Here is a 25601-nt window from a genome sequence, read left to right on the forward strand (position 1 = left end):
CCCTTAAAATAATTGCCCGTCAACATGGTTATTCCCGTAATCAGTATATAATTTGACATTGCATAATCTTATAAGTGGCCACAAAACCATTTAAAGACCGTAGGGGGAAAAAGTATCCTTCTCCTCTAACCCTTTACTACTTTAATTTCCCATTCTCCATGTTCACTATCTTGAGGCGTTTTTTACCCAGGCTCTAAAGGTTATCCAGTGAACCATGGATGCAGCGATATGCCTTTGCTCTTCTTTAGCTGTGGACTGCTAATTCACTTTAAAGCTCCTCCAACCTTTGCTTGCTCTGATACATCTGTAGGAAGATCAGGCCAGGTCATGTGTGTAGGAAGATTGGCAGGCGGAAGGGTTCATCCTGGTGTTCCACCCTCTCCCCTGGGTGCTCTTTCTAATTGCCCTCTATCTCTCACATGCGGGCGGCCAATTAGACATGTGAATGAAGCGTTGTCTCCCCCACTCAGCAGTCCCAGACCTAGGGGTCTTAGCCACATGTTTGTTGTACGCGTTCTCTACTGCAGGCCTGGTTAGGTTATGTTGTTTTTGCAGTGGGATAATTTTGGTTGGTTGAGTTCGGGTTTGGGTAGCTATCATTATTTTGAAAGGAAATATGGAATAATGGCACCATTTCGCTTGTTATCATAAAACACGGGGAAGCTTTGGTCTACAGGGCATGAAAGAATATTTTCAAAGAAAAGTTTGATATTCCATACAACAAAAGGTCACAGTCCTTAATGAGGCATAGCCATTGGGGGATTTGGCCATCCAGGATAGGGCATGAATAGTGCCAAGTAACTGAATGGAAATTAAAAGTATAGAATAGCCATTACAAGTTGCAGATCCTCACTGTTTCTCCTAGACATAATAATTCCTCTTCCACTGTAACCCCAACAGGTGGATAGAGATAGGGGTGGTGGGTGATGAAAGACGAAATACACACTTTGGAGGGAACACAGGAAATGACACATCACAATGGCATAACAGGCTGCATGAGACAGGGAGGAAACAGCTGCACAGGGATCGAAGCATCCAGCCCCCCATTTATTATTCAACAGGGGTATAATAAGATAAATGTCCCTCTTAGTCACTTGCTGTAAGTATGATGAAACTCAGCCAAATGAGGGTGTAGATATTTCTCTGTGACGTCGTAATAAAGATTATTCCCCTTCTCCATCAAAACTGGATAAAAAGCTAGGGTTCTTGATTAAATATTGACCAGCAATCTTGTATGTCTTGCATGATCAATTATTAATTGAAGGTTAAAGAGGCTGTAAGAATTACTTCAGACACTACTATATGAATTTGTGTTAGACAGTCTCTTTTTTGTTGGTTTTCTCTTACCATCTGAATTTGTTGGAATTTAAGCTTTGTGCGATCTACCCATTTCCAGAGAGTTGGTGTCACTTATGCTCATTCAGTGGATTTTCCACAGTGCTTTCAGTGTCAAGATACATTTGTCAGTGAAATTCCACACACTGGTTAATAACAATATTTAGAGTTTTCTGATGTTTTTTTGTTGTTTCCATTCAGGAAAAGCCTATGCTTTTATCTAAAGCGAATATTTAGGTTTCATAGATTTGCCTTTATGAGTAAAACACAATGTCCAATCAATACCTACTGATTGCATCAATGACAATATAAAATGTTACGTTCATTTGTGAGTTCTGGTTGGCAGGCATCATAATTTAAAGTAATAATGCAGGCAAATCCTTTTCTTTAATGTTTTTCCTGACCCATCATGAGACTGAATTTCAATTGGCCATTAATATGTGCTTCCTCACTACGCATATATAAATGTTCTTGCGTCTTGCGGTAGAGATGGCAAAACCTATGTACATTTCATATCAAACCACAATTGTCATTTCAGGATCTATGGTCAGCTAAGACAATTGGCAAATAATGGACAAAAGGAAGATAGCTTCAGTAGCCAGCCTAACACTGTAATTTCTGCTACTTTAGCTAGCCAAAATGGGACTATCTGCCATGTTAGTTTGTTATTGCTAAAACATTCATATATAGTTATTTAGTGAGCTGCGCTGAGGCTAGTTAACAAGATGGCAATAACAATAGGCTACTGTAAATTTTAAGTAATACATTTGCTAACAAATCTCCAGTAAATGACAAGACAAACTTGTAGTGGTACCTAGTAGCAAGCCTTGTTATGGTCAAATCAGTCACTGTGCAACACTGCCTCACTGCCTCTTCAACACAATTGTGTCAAAGGAAACTTAAATTGCTAGCCAGCAGTTGTAGTTAGTTTCTGGCTGTAAAACATGTTACTTTATTTTTTATTTTGCCCTCCTGGTCAAGGCAACATGAGGGGAGTTTTTGCAATACTTGTTCTCAGTGTTTTCAGTACATATTGGCTCAAATTCACAAGGTTGTGTCTCCCTCTGTAGCTACGGTTAGCTAAAAGGACATCAAAGAAGTTTTGTCATTAAGCAGTCAACCCTTCATCAACCTTTACAGTACTGCCTTTATTAAAGTAAAGTATATTCCTTCAAGACTAGAAACACTATTGGACAAGGCAGTACACTTTAGTTGTTACAAAGATAGAAAACATTTCTTGCCTAGATATCTAGATATGCCTAGATATCTTGCAGATTGGAATAAAGACCACTATTTCTAATCTCTGTGTGACTGTGCAATCAGTGAAACACAAAGGACACAATAATTGCTATTAAACACGCTTTTAATAACTTTCCCAGAGCGGATATTTAAAAATAACCTTTAAGTAAGTAGTTTTATATGAAACACCTCTCAGCAACAATTTTATAAAGTAGGCAGGCATGGAAACTAAATAGTCTATATCAGTGAACTTTCTGAGAAAGTGGAGAGAGTGAATTACTTTCCTTCCACTTGGTTGGGCTATCTAAATGTACAGTTATTGAGAAGCAAAGCACATCCATATTATTTGGTCATCCATTTGCTACTCAGTAGATGCCAACCCCACTGACCAACCAGTGACCTGAATCGTTGATGAAGGTGTGACTACGAATGTCTGATGATGAGGATGGTTCTTTAAGCATGCTTCATAATGATGAGGATGGTCCCTAAAGCTTTGATTACATTGTACTCTCCACTACCTATAGCCTGAAGAAATTGTTTTCTTATTTTTCCAAGGCAAATCCTTCACAAACCACATAAGACTGACTCTCTGTTGCCCGGCCTGAATAAAGATCATCATATTGGTCCCAGAACAGGGCTGCTTAAACCACACAGAGTTCAGGCTTTATTGAGAAGGATCACCCAGGAGAGAAGATAATAAGAACCTACTCCATTGAGCATGTACTGTATGATGTCACCCATAGCAATTATACTCTATTCTGTTGTATCTCCATTTGGCAGAGTAATATGTCTTCATCAACATCCGAAAAGTTAACTTTTCACAGAAGACATGTGTTTGTCCATATCAGGCTCATACATTTTTTAAATAAAAAAAAACACATAAATATTGCAGTGGGAATGCACCCTCTCCTGTATCAGCGTCAGGCCTACGCCGCAGGGAGAACCACCTGGCCCAGGGCTGAGAAAAGGGGCCCTCGAACGCAGCCCTGCTGCTTTCTCTAAACGCAGCTCAGTAAGGGGTTTACTAAGGAGTGGGATAAACAGCACAGTACATACATGTTTCCAACTATAAGTGCTTTCTGGAATGGGCGTTTAAACCAGAAACACTGTTGAATGATGAACATAAATGTATCCTGTTTGTGCTGCTGTCATGAGTCAATTGGCACTGCGCTGACAAATATTGGTAGTTTGACTAGCAGTTTTCAGACAGCATTTGGAATATCTCCAAACAAACCTTTTCTATACATAAACAATGTGTGTACCATCAACTTGTTTTTATGGATGTACTGTACTTTACCTAAAGGAATGTAACTAAAGAAAACAACATAAACACACACAAATGTAGATAACTATTGTTATTCTAGCTCCAAAGATTGATTTGATTGTGTTAGCCACTGTTGACTAGTTACAAACCAGTATGGCCAGGAAAGCTTCGAAATGAACAGCCATTGTCAATAGAGTTAGAACAAGCAATTGGTTTGCCATTGACACAGAAAAATTAACCTGATTTAGTGAGAAGTATGATTTCACATGTAGATAGTATGGAAAGTTTTTACGGATTGACTATAGTACATTTCAAATCTAAACCTGGCATTTCCAGTTGCCGAAAACATCAATGTTTGTCGGTCAGATGTATGTTTCAATAGCTATGTCAAAAACACCATCCCTGGAGAGGACCCTGAATGGCTGCAGCACGATAGTCGTCCTACACACTGCCTGCAAGGCTTATTCCCGTCATTAGATTAATGTCAAGCCCTTTTTCTAGATGCCTCCTGTGTCATTGATATTGGATTTTACAGACATAATAGACAAGTCCTTATTGACACCTATTTATTATTGGGGTGGACATGACTAAGATGTAGAAAGAAGTTCTATTAGAACAATGGCCAGAGAACGCTGAGGTCCCCACCCTTCCCTTAACAATAGAAGTGATATCAGGGGTAATATCCTGAGATGGATACAATAATGCTGTGTTTATGTTGGTGGTGCATTTCTTTTCCTTTTTTTTTACTAACATTTTAATTGTCTGGAGCACACAGGAGGATAACGGGAGTGGTGTAGATAGAGGGGCTTTAGTTTCAGTTTTACAATCTCCAAAAACAGCTTTCACTTATCTCTCAAAGCAAGATGTTCTCAATGCCTGAAAAGCAGTAAGCTCCACCATCCATGCTTGAAGTTAATTCTCTCCCCATTTTGCTAAATTTTCCCAGATACAGAGGATTTAGAAGTGTTTTGAAAAGGCTACCCTTGAGATGTTTCTCTCGCTTTCCATCTGATGCATCTCTAGCCTATAGCAGCTTTGAGCTGGTTCTTTTTTTTTTCTCCAATGCTACTATGATTAACTGAAAAGCTCACACTAGATGCCATATTGAACATCTGGTCTCAAAAATGTTACATTAGAAGAGAGTCTACATTTTAATATCAGCCAAAATTGTTGGTACCTTCCTCTAAGGAGGGCTTTTAACCAGAAAGGAACTCCAGGAACCACTTCCCCATATTGGTCTTACAGTGCGTCCCAAAAGGGTACCCTATTTCCTGAATAGTCCACATCTTTTAAATATTGTGCACTACTACTTGGGGAATGGGGTAGGATTTCTCACCCAGGTAGGGGCTGTGCTCCAGGAGACAACCAGGAAGTGGATGTAGATTGTGTTCCTCTCCAGGAGATCTGCAGCTGTGGACAAATTTGACAGGTGGACTTACAGTAGGACAGTGAAGGAGAATAGAAGGAATAGCTTCTTTCCTGCTGTGCCTTTCCCCACATGCTTCTCTCCCTGCTGAAGGATTATCTTCACAACCTTCACCTGGCTGAGAGAGGGAGGAAGACTGAGAGTTCAAGCCCAGTCACCAGCTGTTTAACACTTCAGCGCTCTACCCAATTTAGCATTAGTGTCATGAATCTTCATCTCGCAGCCTGCTATGCATATAGCTCACAAGGCATTTTAAATTGACTTTTATGATGCATTATGACACTGGCATCTCAGAAGGTGTTAACTGCCTCACCCTAACTTCATAGTACTTCTTTATGGGGCTGAAATATCTGAGTTCTTATGAGCTTGCTAGTGATGGAAAGACTTCTTCCAGTCGAAAGTTAACAGGAAGCCCGCACTGAGCACCCAGCAGCCAACCAAGGGCTTGCCGGTGAAGCTAAGCGTGGTTGGTGCCGGTCAGTCCTTGGATGAGAGTCCAGATGCTGCTGAACGTGGTGTTGGAGCGCAAGTAGAGGGCACTGTTTCCTATGATCTAAAGATCAAATCCCAAGAAGGTGAAGGGGACATTGCCATGCGTAGGGTACTCTCTTTGAAAGAGACGTTAAATGGTAGTCCTGACTTTAAAGATCTGGGGCCATATTCACAAAACATTTTATCTTACCACTAGGAGGACTCACAAACAGCATTAAAAATTCCTAGCTAAGGGTTTCCTCTTCAAACCTATTCACAAAGCTGTTAAGACCAACTTTTACTAAGGGATGGGGAGAAATCTTTAAGCTAAGAGAAAGGGAAGTGTTGACCCCGTTACTTTGAATGATGTTGTGTTCCACGAACAAGCTTACTTAGTACTGTATGCCCACAGTGATTGGCTGATAGGGGAGGAGTCTCTGTCAGTGAATTCATCATAGCAATTATGTTGAAGGATGTGTCATGTTGCCACATTGAAGTAAAATGTAAGTGTCACTGATTAAACAGGAAACCAAGAATGATATACTGACTAGTTAAGATATGTTCAGCTAATTTTCAGCCTCTTACATGCCTGCCAGCTCTTAAAGAAATGTTTGCTCATCTTTTGATGGTGCAAAATGATGTGTCCCATCTATAGCACCAACTACACCGGGTGGTGGAGCTTTGGCCATGAAGTTGGCTTTGTTTCTTTGTAGTTGGCGAACATCATGAGGAAACCAAATTATTTGTCGTACGATATGGGGTCTGGAGTGGGCATTTATTGTCTGATGTAATATCCTACTGAGAGATGGCTGAGATATGTAGTTTGTCTGTGTTGCATAGTTCTGCATTTTCCCTGTGTCCAAGTAGCGTAGAGTTGTCACAACAATTGATCTCCAGTGTTATTGGGTTGTTTCTGTTTGTTGGTGAAGTGACAGCATCCCTGACTAGCTCTACTATGAGCAGAATACCTTCGGTATTAAGGCGATACCTTTTCAAAAGCTCAGTATCATTAAATGTTTCTAAAATGTCGACCTGATTGCGGATTGTAGTGATTTAGTCTTAGTGAATTAGGAGTCTTCTTGACACCCCTAACTTTTGACAGATTTAGGAGCTGGTTTTAACGCTAAAATGATTTGTGTCCTCTTAGACCAAAAATGTAAGAGTCCTAACATTAGGATTGATACGCCCATTGTTTTTAAGTTTCTACTAAATCAGCAAGTTAGGAGTTACTTTTAGCGAGCAAAATTTCCAAACTGGCTCTCATATCATCATGGTCACCTAATCATCAGTGGCTCATGTGTCCCCACTGTCCCCAGACAATTAAAATAATATTTGCATTTTTCATCTAGATGTATGCAATCAAAAATATATTTAAATCGTAATGGATAACAATGTCAGCTAAATGACTAAAATGTAAATGTTAAAATTACACAAAGAATTAAAAAGACTCCTACAGGTTAATGGAGATGTGTGGGAGGCACAGACAGGAATCTAAGGGATGATACTTAGCAGCCCTGCGGTTGCCAGATCAACCAACAGGTTTTCCCATCACACATATTATTAGAACTGGCAACCCTCCAGTTCCTGGTTCTCCTCTATAACTGCTAGGCTACCTTCTACCCCTGATCCTGACCAATTAAAGAGAGAGAAAAAAACACCTGTGATCTTTCAGATTAAAGTACATAATAGATATCCCTCCAAGAAAGAGCAGTCTCTCCCTAGGATTCATTAAAATTGGAAGACTGCTCTGGTATTCTGTTTTCTAGGAAAGTGGTTCCAAAACTTTGTTCATGCACATCATGGATTATTCTCTGGGTATATATGGTACATTTCTCTGTCTTATTCAAGAATGAAATATTGCTGCCCATGTTCCCTTATCCATAGTAACATTTGTAATGTATATTGAACAGAGGCTTGATTATTGTTGTCAACTGCCAAGCATATTCAATTAAGCAATCACTTTCCATGGAGTTATCAGTTTATCATCTTCTGAAGAACTTGCTGAATTCTTGAATTGTTTTCTCCTTATAGATCACCAGTATGGAGAAGAATGGTCATTTTCCTCTTAATGGAAATGTAACAGTAGGAGAGTGAGAGATATAAATAAATGACACTACAGTGGTTGTGCTTCCTGTCAGCCTGGGTGAAGATTCCCAACACACAAAACAGGAACAGGTTCACTGACTAGACAATCTCTACAAAGTCAAACAGTGCCATTTTGTTTTAGCCAACTTGCCTTTTTGGTATCTGTCATACAACATTTAAAAGTGAAAAGTATCGAGGTCCTCTTAATGTTTTATTTTGAGGTTGTCAAGATGTGTATGAATATTGCATCTGTCATAAATGAAATCTTAAAAAACATTTTCTGGAAACTTTTGGCTATAGTTGAGGCTGATAAAAAAACACTCACATACAGCTCTGGAAACAAGAAACCAGGCAAGCCTAATTCAGCCGGCCCGCAATAGAAAGTGTTGCCATCTCGAGACTCAAACCTGGGTCACCCACGTGAAAGGCTGCATCGTTAACCACTAAACCACAGACTAACTGGCTACCTCATGTTAAATAGCGTATTGGTTAGAGAAGCGGACTTGTGAACTATAGGTCCAGAGTTTGTATTTTCTCGCAGGCGAAGCAAAGTACGTGTTGTGAATTATTCCGTATAGAAGAAAACGTCCCTGGCTAAAATCGTTAGTATCTACATAATAGTAAGCCTGAAATAAAACTGTTTATGGTTATTTCGCAACTGATTCTGGTGGATCTTTGAAGTACGCATCCATGCATGCGTTTTGGGTCAGGATAGAGAAACACATTTGCTGGCTTAACATACATTAGTTATGTTATAGTAAGTAAGTGAAACTGTATACAGTTATATTGCGACTGTTTCTAGCATGGAAAGGTTTATCTTCAGTCTTACTAGCAATTTCTCAATTGTTATGATTATTCCTAGGAAGTTAGTAGATACTAGTAAGCTTATTACAGGCTAATAAGCTGTTGAAACGGCCAGTGGCAAAAGCAATACAGTTCATAGACACTATGGTGAAGGTAAACTTAATAAGAAACGTTTAGCACAATCCTCAGTTGAGTCTAGCGACTGCTGGAAAGTTTAATGCCGTGGCGTAGTGGTTAAAGACAGTGCCTCTCATGTAGAAGACCTAAGTTCAAATCCGTAGAGAACGACATGTATTAATTATTTCTGGTAGATTCCATCATGCATAGACGCTATTTGTGGTGGAGGTAAACTTAGTAAGAAAGTCAGTTTACCTGTGACAATGTCATTCACAAATGGCCAATTCACTGTTAAAATGGCCAGTGGCAAAAGAGGATTTGTTCAGGATGTAAAGAAGGATTTGTTCAAATAATGTAAAGAAAACTAATTAATATTAATTTTTCAACAACAAAATACTAATGTTTTAACTTAGGAAGTGTTAGAAATCAATATATGTTGGAATAACCCTGATTTTTTTATCACAGCTTTCACATGTCTTGGCATGCTCTCCACCAGTCTGTCACATTGCTGTTGAGTGACTTTATGCCACCATGACCATCCATCTTCCTCTTGATCAAATTCCAGAGGTTTTCAATGGGGTTCAGGTCTGGAGATTGGGCTGGCCATGGCAGGGTCTTGATCTGGTGGTCCTCCGTCCTCACATTGATTGACCTGGCTCTGTGGCATGGAGCATTGTCCTGCTGCAAAAAACAATTCTCAGAGTTGGGGAACATTGTCAGAGCAGAAGGAAGCAGGTGTTCTTCCAAGATAACCTTGTATTGGGCTTGATTTATGCATCATTAACAAAGACAAATCTGCTTGATTCCAGCCTTGCTGAAGCATCCCCAGATCTTCACCGATCCTCCACCAAATTTCACAGTGGGTGGGAGACACTGTTGCTTGTAGGCCTCTCCAGGTCTCTGTCTAACTATTAGACGACCAGGTGTTGGGCAAAGCTGAAAATTTGACTTGTCAGAGAAGATGACCTTACTCCATTCCTCTACGGTCTAATCCTTATGGTCTTTTGCAAACTTCAGCCGGACTCTTCTTTGCTTCTCATTGATGAATGGCTTTTTTCTAGCTTTGCACGACTTCAGGCCTGCCCCTAGGAGCCTCTTTTGAACCAGCATCTCCATGCACGTCACCCCAGCTGCTGTTTGCCATTCTTTTTGTAGGTCACTTGATGTAATCCTATGGTTGTTGAGTAACATTCAAATGAGTTGACGGTCATTTCGGTCAGTGGACAGTCGTCTTCGCCCTCTGCCAGTCTGTAGCTTTGTTGTCCCCAATGTCTGATGCTTGACCTTGTTCTTATGAACCGCCATCTTTGAAATTTTCAGGATGGAAGCAACCTGAAGGTCACTGTATCACTCTGCCAGTAAAGCCAGAATTTTCCTCACTCAAAGCTTTTCATTCAACTCTTTTGTCATGCTGAATAGTTATTTTTTTATTCAAATTACCTTTGATGTACTACTTGCACTATTTTTGCCATCCAGCTGGTGCAAGAGGATAGTGATGACCACAGCAGTGGTTTTTATACTTTCCCTTGTTAAATTAGATTTGGTTCAAGTAATCACCTAATCAGTACCTCATTAAGTAAAATGAGGTGTGCCTGTGTTGGAATTTAAAAGACACTGGAATGGAATTGCTGTCATATATGTAGAGATGCTGAAAATTAGGAGTGGTCTCTTACTTTTTTCCAGATCTATATTTAAGTGAACATTTTCTTTTTTCTGACATATTTGGATGTATGGATAAGCAATCTTCACTCACTATTGACAGATAAAAGTAATGTAGGTCAAGAAATAACACTGAACAACTTTTGTGCTTTGATGTTCTTTTTTGAGAGCAGATGCTTTTCCCATTCTGACTTCTCATGTAGGCCAAGGATGTGCTGTTTCTTTCTGACAGTTGCCTCATTTATTTCAACATTGGTTGTGGACATTGGTTTTGGTAAGTGAAACTTGTACATCTATTGATGTCACACTGGGCTTTAACCAAATATCCATATAATTAAGATCAACGCCACCAGGTGTAACATTTGTATGGAAGGCTAGACCCAGCCAAGTTACTCTCTAATGATTTATTAATCATTTTTCCTTTTAGGGCACGTTTTACTATTTTATTAAATGGAAAGGTATGGGTGTACTATCTTTTTCTGCATAAAAGAAAATGCAATTTTAAAATAATGTTTATTTTAATTGCAAACATTATTTCAGAGTATATTTTTTGTGTAATTTGTTAAATAGGGTTGTCTTTGAGTTATTGTTGTTGGAATTTGATACCTAAATACCCATCCAGGTTTTGTGAGATCTGGTATGCATCAGCAATGCCTGGGTAGCAGTGGGGAACTTCAAAGCCTTCTACAACTTCAGAGAAGGCATAAGAATTACACGCCTGCACTTCATACAGAAGTCATACAGACACATCACTTACTAAGAGTGGATAGCTAGCATTTGCCTTGCTTGCACCCACTTTTTGAGCTCACTGACATTGAAAACTGTGCTAGCAGGTGTTTTCAACAATTATGTTACCTAATTTGTGAACATCTGCCTTTTTGAGGTTAACATTCAACAAGAATTACATTTCAAATTGTCACTAAGTGGCATTATCATTACAGTTATGATCCTTTTGAACAAAGCCAATTTCTAGAGTTTGAGTTTTCACAGTGTGCTGCTCATCAACATTGTTGGAATTTCACTGCTCCACTCAGTTCATCCATGTAGCAATTGATGGGACGTGACAAGACACACCCACTGCAGTATCGTCTTCTAACCAAATCCAACCTGATTCAGTGTAAGTGACAAGACACGTCCAGTACAGCAAAGTATCCTATCTGAGTCCTACTTGATTCCAAAATGTTTTAAGACTTGATTGACAGATTAAGTGTAAAGACAGACAAATGGGCCTGTTGCATTAAAACCATTTAGTTTCCCTGACTTCCCCATCAACAACTAGAAGGCTTTACTATCAGAATTGTTACATGATAAGCTCATGTGCTCCCAGCTTGTGGAACCCCCACCGTCTCGCAGGGACGGGAAGGGGCATGCTACACCAGTGAAAAGAGGGGAATAAATGAGGAAGAACAGTGCAAAGTGTTTCCCATTGCAAAAAAATACCCACTCTGTCCTGACCAGATTTTTCTTTGCCAGTGGACTATTTCTCCAACGGACCAAAATGTAATGGTAAACAACCAGCAAAACCTGTCCACCAGGGACACTGCACCAGGCCAAAAGAATGTTGCCCGTGATATGATGTTGAGCAATAACAATGAGGAACCTTTACTTTTGATGCCTAATCCTGAGATGTTAGGCTCTGCCTATTACTCAGCTTTAATCGATGTAAACAGTGCATAACCTTATTTTAATATTTTGAAGTATTTGATTGAGGGGATTGTTAAGAACTGTCAGCATGCATTGGAGAATAAGATGCTTGGGTGCATAATATACATAAACCATCTCAAAATAAAACAGGGATATTGTGAATACAAAGTGTTGCCAGGATGTCATATGACCTACTTACATCAGTCCCTTGGTAACAACCTATGCATCACAACTAGGTGCATTTGAGGAAAATAAGCTTCCCGTAGCAATAATAATAATAAAACCATTCATTTAATCCATTTCGACACTCTACCATTGACCTCTACACAAAAACTCCTTGCTTGATTGGCGAACTGCACGAGAAGACAGATTGTCTACTCAGTTGGACACAGTTTCGCTTCGTCCTTTTTGCTTTGGGGCAAGATTCCAGCAGTGGCAGGAACAATCTGAAGACCAGAGCAGCCTCTTACAAAACAGTAAAATATTAGAATTTAGTTGAATTTCACATTTCATTGGACATTTCTGTGGTGTACTGGTTAAGGACACAGCCTTTCACATGGGTGACCAGGTGTTTGAATCTCGAGAGGGCAGCTCTTTCTACTGCCTGCTGGCTGAACAAGGCTTGCCTGGTTTCTTGTCACTTATGTTTAAAGATACTAAACACACTAGATAAATGGAAAACAATCATGTTAATTCATGACGTTTTACGACATTAAATTTGCCATTCAAGGTTGGATCTAATGAAGCAATTTAATGTATTTATTCTACAATTGAATCAACCAACACAGAATAATCTCAGAAGTATTGAGTGCATGCAGAAGCTCATGACAGATTTTATTGTCAAGCTCTCCTCTAGTTTAATCTCCATTTCATTTCAGACCTCTGCCTGAATGTTTACTGTACAAAGGAGGGAGGATGAATGCAGAGGCCTCGAAAAAAACAACCCAAGATGAGAGCAATGATTTTACAAACAAGTGGTTTATGATCCTGAAGGGCACAATCACTTTATTTTATTTTATTTCTGTTGTTTTTTTTCTTCAGAAGCACTCAAGTCGAAATATGTTTTCTGGTTAGATTGAAAATTTCAAACAAATATGACCCAATTTCTAATCACTTTGAAGTAAGTACTCTCTGCTTACAGTCGTTTGGGAATTTTGAAATGGTATGATGATAAAAAATACTTTTTGCCATGCATATTGCATTTTATGATTATGACGGAGATACTTTCACAATCACTATTCACATTTTTATTATAAAGGAACTATTACTCTTGACATAAGTTTCACAACACTTCAACTGCAGTTCAGTATCCATGTAGATGTGCAAGAATGACAAAATACAATAACTAACACATTTTCACACACATATATATGTATACACACTGATGAGCCAAAACATTATGACCACCTGTGTAATATGCTTTTGGTCCAACCTGCCGAGGCATGGACTCCACAAGACCCTTGCAGGTGTCCTGTATTATCTGGCACCAAGATATTAGCAGCAGATCCCTCAAGTCCAGTAGGTTGTGAGGTGAAGCCACCGTGGATTGAACTTGTTGGTCCAGCACATCCCACAGATATCTGGGGAATTTGGAAGCCAAATTCAAGGTGAACCCAGCAACTTTTTCCTCAAACCATTCCCCAACAATGTGTGCGGTGTGGCAGAGCGCATTATCCTGCTGAAAAAGGCCACTGGTATCAGGGAATACCACTGCCATGAATGGGTGTACCTGGTCTGGAATTATGTTTAGGGAGGTGGTATGTTTAAGATTGATATCTACATGATTGCCTGGACCTAGAGTTAGCCAGCAGAACACTGCCCAGAGCATCACACTCCCTCCACCGGCTAGTCGTCTTCCCACAGCGCGTCCTGGTGCCATCACTTCACCAGGTAAACAGCACACACAAACGCATGTTCACGTGATGTAAAAGAAACCAGGACTCATTGGAACAGGCAACCTTCTTCCACGGCTCCAAGGCCCAGTTCTAAAGCTTGCGTGTCCATTGTAGTTGCTCTTGACTGTGGACAGGGGTCATCATGGATATTCTGACCGGTCTGCATCTACACAGCCCCAAACGCAGTAGGGTGCAATGACCTTTGTGTTGTGATGCATTCCTCCCACAACCATCATTAATGTTTTCTGTGCTACAGTAGACCTTCTGTCGGTTCGGACCTAAAAGGATAGCCTTCATTGCACTCGCACATTGATGAGCCTTGGGCACCCAACACCCTGTTGCCGGTTTATCCCTCCTCGGACCACTGTCGGTAGGTACTCACGACTGCTGACCAGGAGCACCCCACAAGCCTTGCCATTTCAGAGATGCTCTGACTCAGTCGTCTTGTCAAAGTTTTCCTGCATCTAACATGTCGACTATGAGAACTGATTGTTCACTTATCACCTAATCTTACTATATCTTTATATAAAAAAATGTATATGTACTTTTTGTAAATAAATACATTCAGACTATTAACAGCTTAAAATGTGTCATATGACCGATTGTTATACCTACTAGCACAGTTTGACACAATTCATTCAATAGCTTGGGTACCTCCTGACACATATAATGCAATATGATGTTTTTCAGTTTACAGTAGTGACAGTATTACTTTTAAGTAAAGGTTATTTTCTGTCTGCTGAAGGGAAGCTGTAATAAAAGCAAATTTATAGTGTTCAATGTTGGGGTACTTTTCTGGGAACCTTTGAAGCAATATCAAGCCTCTCTAAGGTTTTCTGTATATTTTACTTAGCTCTATAGCTGAATTCATTCAAAGCTAGGAAACTTGTCTACTTACAGATTTAGTTAGCCAGCTAGATGTTGGATTTAGCAAGCTGATGTCAGCTAACTGGCTAATTAGGTTTTAATACACATTAACAAGCTAACTTTACCTATACATTTTTTTAAGATGACAATTAATTTATGAACTTAAATCTGGCTAAATATTGACTGGAAGTTTTTTGTCTTCAATTGCTGCAAGTGGTATACAGTGGAGAGAACAAGTATTTCATACACTGCCGATTTTGCAGGTTTTCCTAATTACAAAGCATTTTTATCATAGGTACACTTCAACTGTGAGAGACGGAATCTAAAACAAAAATCTAGAAAATCACTTTGTATGATTTTTAAATAATTATTTAGCATTTTATAGCATGACATAAGTATTTGATCACCTGCCAACCAGTAACAATTCCAGCTCTCACAGACCTGTTAGTTTTTCTTCAAAAACACTTGTTACCTGTATAAAAGACACCTGACCACACACTCAATCAAACAGACTCCAACCTCTCCACAATGGCCAAGACCAGAGATCTGTGTAAGGACATCAGGGATAGAATTGTAGACCTGCACAAGGCTGGGATGGGCTACAGGACAATAGGCAAGCAGCTTGGTGAGAAGGCAACAACTGTTGGTGCAATTATTAGAAAATGGAAGAAGTTCAAGATGACGGTCAATCTCCCTCGGTCTGGGGCTCCATGCAAGATCTCACCTTGTGGGGCATCAATGATCATAAGGAAGGTGAGGGATCAGCCCAGATCTACACAGCAGGACCTGGTCAATGACCTGAAGAGAGCTGATTCCACAGTCTCAAAGAAAACCATTAGTAACACATTACGCCGTCATGGATTAAAATCCTGCAGCACATGCAAGGTCCCCCTGCTCAAGCCAGCGCATTTCCAGGCCCGTCTAATGTTTGCCAATGACCATCTGGATGATCCAGAGGAGGAATGGGAGAAGGTCATGTGGTCTGATGAGACAAAGATAGAGCTTTTTGGTCTAAACTCCACTCGCCGTGTTTGGAGGAAAAAGAAGGATGAGTACAACCCCAAGATCACCATCCCAACCGTGAAGCATGGAGGTGGAAACATCATTCTTTGGGTATGCTTTTCTGCAAAGGGGACAGGACGACTGCACCGTATTGAGGGGAGGATGGATTGGGCCATTGTATCGCGAGATCTTGGCCAACAACCTCCTTCTCTCAGTAAGAGCATTGAAGATCGGTGATGGCTGGGTCTTCCAGCATGACAACGACCCAAAAGACCCAGCCAGGGCAACTAAGGAGTGGCTCCATAAGAAGCATCTCAAGGTCCTGGAGTGGCTTAGCCAGTCTCCAGACCTGAACCCAATAGAAAATCTTTGGAGGGAGCTGAAAGTCTGTATTGCCCAGCGACAGCCCCGAAACCTGAAGAATCTGGAGAAGGTCTGTATGGAGGAGTGGGCCAAAATCCCTGCTGCAGTGTGTGCAAACCTGGTCAAGAACTACAGGAAACATATGATCTCTGTAGGTTTCTGTACCAAATATTAAGTTCTGCTTTTCTGATGTATCAAATGCTTATATACCAATAAAATGCTAATTCATTATTTAAAAATCATACTATGTGGTTTTCTGGATTTTTGTTTTAGACACAGTTGTAGAGTTGCATTGCATCATCTTCCGCTTATCCGGGGCCGGGTCGCGGGGGCAGCAGTCTAAGCAGGGATGCCCAGACTTCCCTCTCCCCAGACACTTCCTCCAGCTCTTCCGGGGGGACACCGAGGCGTTCCCAGGCCAGCTGGGAGACATAGTCCCTCCAGCGTGTCCTAGGTCTTCCCCGGGGTCTCTTCCCGGTGGGACGGGACCGGAACACCTTCCCAGGAAGGCGTTCCGGAGGCATCCGAAACAGATGCCCAAGCCACCTCAGCTGACCCCTCTCGATGTGGAGGAGCAGCGGCTCTACTCTGAGCTCCTCCCGGGTGACCGAGCTTCTCACCCTATCTCTAAGGGATCGCCCAGCCACCCTGCGGAGAAAGCTCATTTCGGCCGCCTGTATCCGGGATCTTGTCCTTTCGGTCATGACCCAAAGCTCATGACCATAGGTGAGAGTAGGAACGTAGATTGACCGGTAAATTGAGAGCTTCGCCTTGCGGCTCAGCTCTTTCTTCACCACGACAGACCGATACATCGACCGCATTACTGCAGAAGCTGCACCGATCCGTCTGTCAATCTCCCGTTCCATCCTTCCCTCACTCGTGAACAGGACCCCTAGATACTTAAACTCCTCCACTTGAGGCAGGCACTCTCCACCAACCTGAAGTGGGCAAGCCACCCTTTTCCGACTGAGGACCATGGCCTCGGATTTGGAGGTACTGATTTTCATCCCCACCGCTTCACACTCGGCTGCAAACCGTCCAAGTGCATGCTGAAGGTCCTGGCTTGAAGGGGCCAACACGACAACATCATCCGCAAAGAGCAGAGACGAAATCGTGTGGTCCCCAAACCTGACACCCTCCGGCCCCTGGCTGCGCCTAGAAATTCTGTCCATAAAAATTACGAACAGAACCAGTGACAAAGGGCAGCCCTGCCGGAGTCCAACATGCACAGGGAACAAGTCTGACTTACTGCCGGCAATGCGGACCAAGCTCCTGCTTCGGTCGTACAGGGACCTGACAGCCCTTAGCAAAGGACCCAGGACCCCATATTCCCGAAGCACTCTCCACAGGATGCCGCGAGGGACACAGTCGAATGCCTTCTCCAAATCCACAAAACACATGTGGACTGGTTGGGCAAACTCCCATGAACCCTCCATCACCCCGTAGAGGGTATAGAGCTGGTCCAGTGTTCCACGGCCTGGACGAAAACCACACTGTTCCTCCTGAATCCGAGGTTCTACTATCGGCCGTATTCTCCTCTCCAGAACCCTGGCATAGACTTTCCCGGGGAGGCTGAGAAGTGTGATCCCCCTATAGTTGGAACACACCCTCCGGTCCCCCTTCTTATAAAGAGGGACCACCACCCCGGTCTGCCATCCCAGAGGCACTGTCCCCGACTGCCACGCGATGTTGCACAGGCGTGTCAGCCAAGACAGCCCCACAACATCCAGAGACTTGAGGTACTCAGGGCGGATCTCATCCACCCCCGGTGCCTTGCCACCGAGGAGTTTCTTAACCACCTCGGTGACTTCAGCCCGGGTGATGGACGAGTCCACCTCTGAGCCTTCATCCTCTGCTTCCTCAATGGAAGACGTGACGGCGGGATTGAGGAGATCCTCGAAGTACTCCTTCCACCGCCCGACGACATCCCCAGTTGAGGTCAACAGCTGCCCACCTCTACTGTTAACAGCGTTGGTAGGGCACTGTTTCCCTCTCCTGAGGCGCCGGATGGTTTGCCAGAATCTCTTCGAGGCCAGCCGATAGTCCTTCTCCATGGCCTCACCGAACTCCTCCCAGGCCCGAGTTTTTGCCTCCACAACCACCCGGGCTGCAGTCCGCTTGGCCTGTCGGTACCCGTCAGCTGCCTCTGGAGTCCCACAAGCCAACCAGGCCTGATAGGACTCCTTCTTCAGCTTGACAGCATCCCTTACTTCCGGTGTCCACCACCGGGTTCGGGGATTGCCGCCTCGACAGGCACCGGAGACCTTACGGCCACAGCTCCGAGCGGCCGCTTCAACAATGGCGGTGGAGAACATGGTCCACTCGGACTCAATATCTCCAACCTCCCTCGGGATCCAGTCAAAGCTCTGCCGGAGGTGGGAGTTAAAGATCTCTCTGACAGGAGACTCGGCCAGACGTTCCCAGCAGACCCTTACAGTACGCTTGGGCCTGCCGAGTCTGTCCAGCTTCCTCCCCCGCCATCGGATCCAACTCACAACCAGGTGGTGATCAGTTGACAGCTCCGCCTCTCTCTTCACCCGAGTGTCCAAGACATATGGCCGCAGGTCAGATGAAACGACAACAAAGTCGATCATCGACCTGCGGCCTAGGGTGTCCTGGTGCCACGTGCACTGATGGACACCCTTATGCTTGAACATGGTGTTCGTTATGGACAAACTGTGACTAGCACAGAAGTCCAATAACTGAACACCACTCGGGTTCAGATCAGGGGGGCCGTTCCTCCCAATCACGCCCCTCCAGGTATCACTGTCGTTGCCCACGTGGGCGTTGAAGTCCCCCAGTAGAACGATAGAGTCCCCAGTCGGAGCACTTTCCAGCACCCCTCCCAGAGACTCCAAGAAGGTCAGGTACTCTGCACTGCCGTTCGGCCCGTAGGCACAAACAACAGTGAGAGACCTATCCCCGACCCGTAGGCGCAGGGAAACGACCCTCTCGTTCACCGGGGTAAACTCCAACACATGGCGGCAGAGCTGGGGAGCTATAAGCAAACCCACACCAGCCCGCCGCCTCTCACCATGGGCAACTCCAGAGTGGTGAAGAGTCCATCCTCTCTCAAGGAGTGTGGTTCCAGAGCCCAAGCCGTGCGTAGAGGTGATCCCGACTACCTCTAGTCGGAACCTCTCAACCTCACGCACGATCTCAGGCTCCTTCCCCGCCAGCGAGGTGACATTCCACGTCCCTAGAGCTAGTTTCCGTGTCCGGGGATCGGGTTGTCTAGGCCCCCGCCTTCGACTGCCGCCCGATCCTCTCTGCACCGGCCCCTTATGGTCCCTCCTGTGGGTGGTGAGCCCACGGGAGGGCGGCCCCATGTCGCTCGTTCGGGCTTGGCCCGGCCGGGCCCCATGGGGAAAGGCCCGGCCACCAGGCACTCGCGAACGAGCCCCAACCCCGGGCCTGGCTCCAGGGTGGGGCCCCAGCTGCGCCATGCCGGTGCGACGTCACAGGACACACAATTTTCTTCTTCATTAAGGGGTTTTTGAACCGCTCTTAGTCTGACCCATCGCCTAGGACCTGTTTGCCTTGGGAGACCCTACCAGGGGCATATAGCCCCAGACAACATAGCTCCTAGGGTCACTCGGGTACTCAAACCCCTCCACCACGTTAAGGTGGCAGTTCAAGGAGAGGAGTTGTAGAGTACCTATGATAAAAATTACAGACTTCTACATGCAAAATCGGCAGTGTATCAAATACTTGTTCTCCCCACTGTATCTACTGCTGTACGTATTGGTGATTACCTTGATGTTATCCTCCTACCTAAGAATGTGTAAAAAAGAAAGTCCTTAAGAATTTGAACGATTCAGCCAAACCCCCTCAGTTTTAAGGGGTTGTCATGTGGGACATTTCCTGAATTCAACCATCATGTCCCTGACTTGTATATATTAAGTTTGAGGTTATTTTTTTTTTAACCTTTATTTAACCAGGAAAATACTCGTTGAGATTAAAAATCTATTTTTCAAGAGTGTCCTGGCCAAGACAGGCAGCAGTACAACCATACATACAATACACAAGAACATAAAACAACTAAATTAGCAAATCCATCAACCACAAATCCTTAAAATATCATGCAGAACAACTACAGCCAGTTGTGGCTTCTTCCAAGTCAATTAATATCCTCTTAAAAGCAACCAATGGGACAAGCTTATTAAGTTTCAAATGTTTCTGTAACTTGTTCAATGCAGAGGTAGCAGAAAACTAAAACGCCTTTTTTCCCAGCTCAGTTCTAACATTTGGTACAGACAGAAGAAAAAGATCCTGGGAACGAAGATTGTAAGTCCCAATATTATTTGCACTGAAGGTAGGATGGAAGAAGACCTAAAATAGCCTTATGTATAAAAACATACCAGTGTTGAAGTCTCTGTGTTGATAGAGAAGACCATCCAACACGTTCATACAGTTCACAGTGGTGAGTGAGAACTTTAAGACCAGTGATGAACCTCAGAGCTCCATGGCATACAGTGTCCAGTGCATGTAAACTTTGAGACGAAGCATGCATATATAAAACATCACCATAGTCAAGAATAGACATAAAAGTACCAGCAACTAACCTCTTTTTAGATTTGAATGAGAGACAGGATTTGATTCTAAAATAAAACCCTAGTTTAAGTTTTAATCTATTTGCCAACTGCTGAATATGAGAAGTAAAAGAAAGAGATTAATCTATTATAATACCGAGATATCTGTTTTTAGAAACACATTCAATCTTCTTACCCTGAGAAGTGATGATCGAAAAAAAAATTGACAGCACTAGAACATCAGTTGGTCAAACTGTCTATGGTACACGGATTTGGTACATGGATTCCCTTGACGTTTGAAGCTGGACATTCGGCTGGCAGTTTGTCTTCTTGTTCATCTGGAATTATGGTATTAAATGTACCTTGTGATTGAAGGGTATTTGAGAATGAAATCAATAGAGCTAGTTTAGTTTCTTCATTATTGAGAGGTTGAATGCAGCCAGGAGAGCCTTTGGTTATTAATTTGTATTCAGCCAAAAGCCTTTCCAGACAGACCAGCAGTCATGGCTGGAAAACAGATCTTCTTTACTTTAATTGGTCTTTTGAGCAATCGGATCAGCTGTGATAATGGATAATGTGGAAAGATCTGAAGTGATTATTTAAAAGACAAATAAATATCCTTAATCTTTTCTTCAGTTAGGCTTTTCAATGTTATTAATACTAATATCGGTTTTGCATATTAGTGAATGTTAGTATTACTCTTAAACCTATAATTCAATATTAGATTTTTTCTAGAGTGTATTTTTTTTAGCAAACGTTTCCTTGAAGTGCACATTTGTAAGAATACAGGCAAAGTCAGTCATTGACACATAATTGGTGGCGTTGCAGGAAGACTGATGGGATTTTACAATTTTTGAAACAGTAACAAAGGAGAGCCTATATCAAAACTAGGGTGCATATGCAAAGGGCTGGTATATATATATATATATATATATATATATATATATATTATTATTTTTTATTTTATTTTTTTTTTCTTTTCTTTGCGACTATTGAGAACGAAATGGGTGCTTCACAAAATCCCCCAGAGGACCATGAACTGTTTCATGAACTTCTTACAAATGTCCCTTGGGACAACCCCAGGATCAATTGAGAACTAAATAAAACCTCTAGGTGATCAAGACACAACACTGAAATCACTTCCTAAAAACCTCCTTGGGGACATCCCAGAGAACATGTGAGAAATAATGGAAGTTTGATTTCAAATCCAAGCTTTTTGTAGTATATAGCACATAGAAGAAACAACATTTTTTAGGGCACTGTATATTTTAACAATATGGCACAAGTGGGTGTGGGAAATGGTCAATAAGAGCTGGCTAAGACCTGTACTTAGGCACAACACACAGTGGAGTGCCTGGACACAGTGCCTAGGCATGGTGTACTGCGATTATGAACTACAATGGATCCACTGTAGTTACCAATGCTATTAGAGCAGTAGAAAGTGCTGTGATCCTCTGAAATGTGGGTACATTGTAGAAAACCGCCAATATTTCCATGTCTTTCTACTGAATGAAAGTGAAGTTATGTGAAATTGAAGTGCTGGTTAATTTAAGGCATGTTGACGGCATTACAGCTTATCACAGTTTTGCAGAGTTCATTCTTTCTCAAGTTCAGCTTGTTTCTTGTGGCTGTGGAAAATGGAAGGTAACCTCTGGGTGCATACATGGCAGAACTGTAAACATTAATTGCTTCCTCGTTCTTTTCTTAAAGATATTGAGCTAAATTTTCGTCATGGAACAGCAATTTATGTGTTAACCACAATGTGCCTGACATATTAGCTTACTAACTAGCTAAATTATTCCTAGCCTTTTTCTGTCTTGCCTTTTGAGTCAATATGTTATTGTAGATGTCTCAGGGAGAACGGACACAATGTGCCTTGGTGGGTGCTTGTTTAACAAAACAAAAAGGAAATAATCTAAACTTACATTTAGACTGCTGTTTGATGAATGCAAGGCTGCCTGCATGTCTTTGCTAACTGACATACGTAAAAAATATTTTAGTTTTCACAATTTAACACAGGTGATAAGCGCAAATCATATATTTATACTTTTTAAACTCCCCAAAGGCCTGCATCTTTTTGTTACCCACAACATGAATTATCCACTTGAGTCATGTTCTTTCTTTTAGACAAGCACCCCTGTTTTTCTTTTTTGGAAACATCCGCAATTGTTTGCCATTGGTTGTAAAAATGGCAATGTCATGCCAAAATGTATGGGCTTGTGTGTGTCCAATGGTCATCAAAACCACTCGCTTTCCAACTTGAAATACCATGGCTAACTATGATATTTATTTTACTAAGAGATTACAACATATTACACATCCAGCCCAAAATGGAAGGTTTAAACAATCTAAATTGATTCAATATTTTTTTTCTAAATTGATTTAAGAAATCAGGGGGCTGTTTTTTATAAAACATGTATGGCCTCTTGTTCCTTACTATCTAAATTAACTTCATTGTAACAAAACACATTCATACAGTCATAATACAGAAAGAAGTTGGTAGAATATGTTTGTAGCCTGCAGACATACTAGTCTTCCTTTGTCATCAGAATCCATTTACTTTCATTCCTGTTCCCACAACTGTATTTAAAACCTTGTGAAAGACCTACTTTGACTGCATGATTTTTGACAAATTTTAATTGATTCATTTTTACAATCACTATATTTTATTTGCTATTGATCTTCTGTTGCAAAATTAGAGGCCAAAGTCTGGCATAGTATTCTGAAATATTTAATTTATTTCTGATAGACCAAATTACATAACCTTGACACATTTATCTCAGTTTACCAGAAGCACCTCCAGCACCTATCCTGCTATAATTCTATAGAAGAAATAAATGATGAAGTGTGGCACGCTAATGTTTATCAGACCAGAGATTAGAAGTGAGATGATGTGATTATTATTAGGTTTTCTGGAAGGTGGGGCAAAATCTTGTCTCCCACCAAACCAACAGCAATATGTTATTTTGAAGCCGCACAATGTTGTGCAAAGCATGTATGGGTTAGAAATCTAGCAAAATGTTCACATCACTTTCACAGGAAATTTAATGGTTATTTTTATTCATTTGGTTGACTTTCATCTCATGCTTTCTCATGTTTATGCAAATTCGCGAACTGCATGGTCAAAGCTCAGTTTTCAAGTCATTCAACAAATGTATATGTGTAGCGTCTCCTAAACACAATTGACACTGGTTTGGAGCAATTGCTTTGGTCAGATATCCTGACGCCAGTGATGCTCTGATGTTTATACACAATCAAAGAAAATAGTTACATACCAGGCAATAGAAAAGCAGACATTTCTCAAATGCACCTTAGTTCAAGAATTTCCATTACACCACAACTTCATAGTGTGAAGATATCATCAGAAAAACATGTTTTACTTCAAGGGTTCAAAATAAACTGACAGATTTTTTTTTACATATACCTATTTATAAATGTGATTAGAAGATGGCACTGCATGCCAAAGAAAGAAAAATAAATAGGTTTCAGGTTATCATTATAATTAGTTTTATTACACTACTAACACCTTTTTCAACAACATTTATGTAAGCTATAAGGCACAAGAGGCAGTGCAGTATCTTGTCAGTAGCCATGCATGGTTAATTTCAATGAGACCACAAATCTACAATATAACCTTATTCATCGCCATTACACACACCACTGTATGGCCAAAACTCATCGACAACAATATTACAGTGGTTGAACAAATTCCTTCTCACATTTGTTTCATCGATAAAGCAAACATTTACCCGGCAAACCTAACTTTCTTCATTATTACAATGAATGAGCCAACTAGTTAACATTCAGCACAGAGTTGAACTTCTATCCTCCAACAGGCTCAGGGCACAATGTTGGCCGTACTTCCCTCACTGGCAATTACAAAAAAGAACAACATAACTGACGAGATCTCTTTTTCCCCGTCAATTACATTTAACTTGAAAGTGATGTTATGGTGTGAAGACAGATCTTAACAGGCTTCCATTGCAAACTGTTTTCTTGTGCAATGGATACTCACAGTTCAGCTCATCTTTAAGCTAATTGTTTTATATCTTTTTATCAATGGATGCAAAATCTGAACTGGCATCAGCCAATCAAATGGTATAGCACCCCAACCAAAGTAGACAGGCCTTAACTCTACATCCTCAGCATTTAAACAACATTACACACCATCACATCCAAGTGTACTTGCATGTGCACTTGCCCAAGCAACGGAGAGTTATGATCAGAGATGGCTAACTCACTATGAAGTTCACTAACTACCTACACACCTCACGAGAAGTCTGACCAGGTCAGAGGTACAAGTCTGTCACTAAAATATATTAATGTTGATTAAATTTGATTAAATTTGATACTTGCAGCGGTGTAAAACATCTGACACAAGTTTACATTGAATTATGGGAGATATAAACCCTGCAACTTACCAAAATTGTTTATTGAGAAACATGGGCACTGTTTCATGTCAATGGATGATCCCAGGTACAGATTTAGCAACTTGTGAAAGGAATATTCAAATGTATTCTACATTGTTTTTGTTTTTATTGGTCACATTTTGGGTTAGCCCAGCTCCTTTTGGCTTCTGTGAACTAAATGCTCTGCTAAACAGATTACAACAGATTACTCTCACTAACCAATGTGAACGTGATGGAATTCTCATGGAGGCGCAGTGTTCATTTTCAGACTGAACTGTTAGCAGAAGTATGTTTGTTTGTGACAGCTAATACAGAACAAGGGCCTGCTCAGCATCCATGATCCAAACAACCAGTTTGATGGAATGTAATAATCAATGCACAATGTAAAAACTGCGACATGGTTCAACATTTATATTACATAATCAGCGATTTACTACATTATCAGCTGTTGCATTATGAGCATGTCTTGCATTATGAATGTAAGGGTAA

Source organism: Esox lucius, chromosome 13 (genome assembly GCF_011004845.1).
Source record: "Esox lucius isolate fEsoLuc1 chromosome 13, fEsoLuc1.pri, whole genome shotgun sequence".
In the NCBI taxonomy this organism is placed as follows: domain Eukaryota; kingdom Metazoa; phylum Chordata; class Actinopteri; order Esociformes; family Esocidae; genus Esox; species Esox lucius.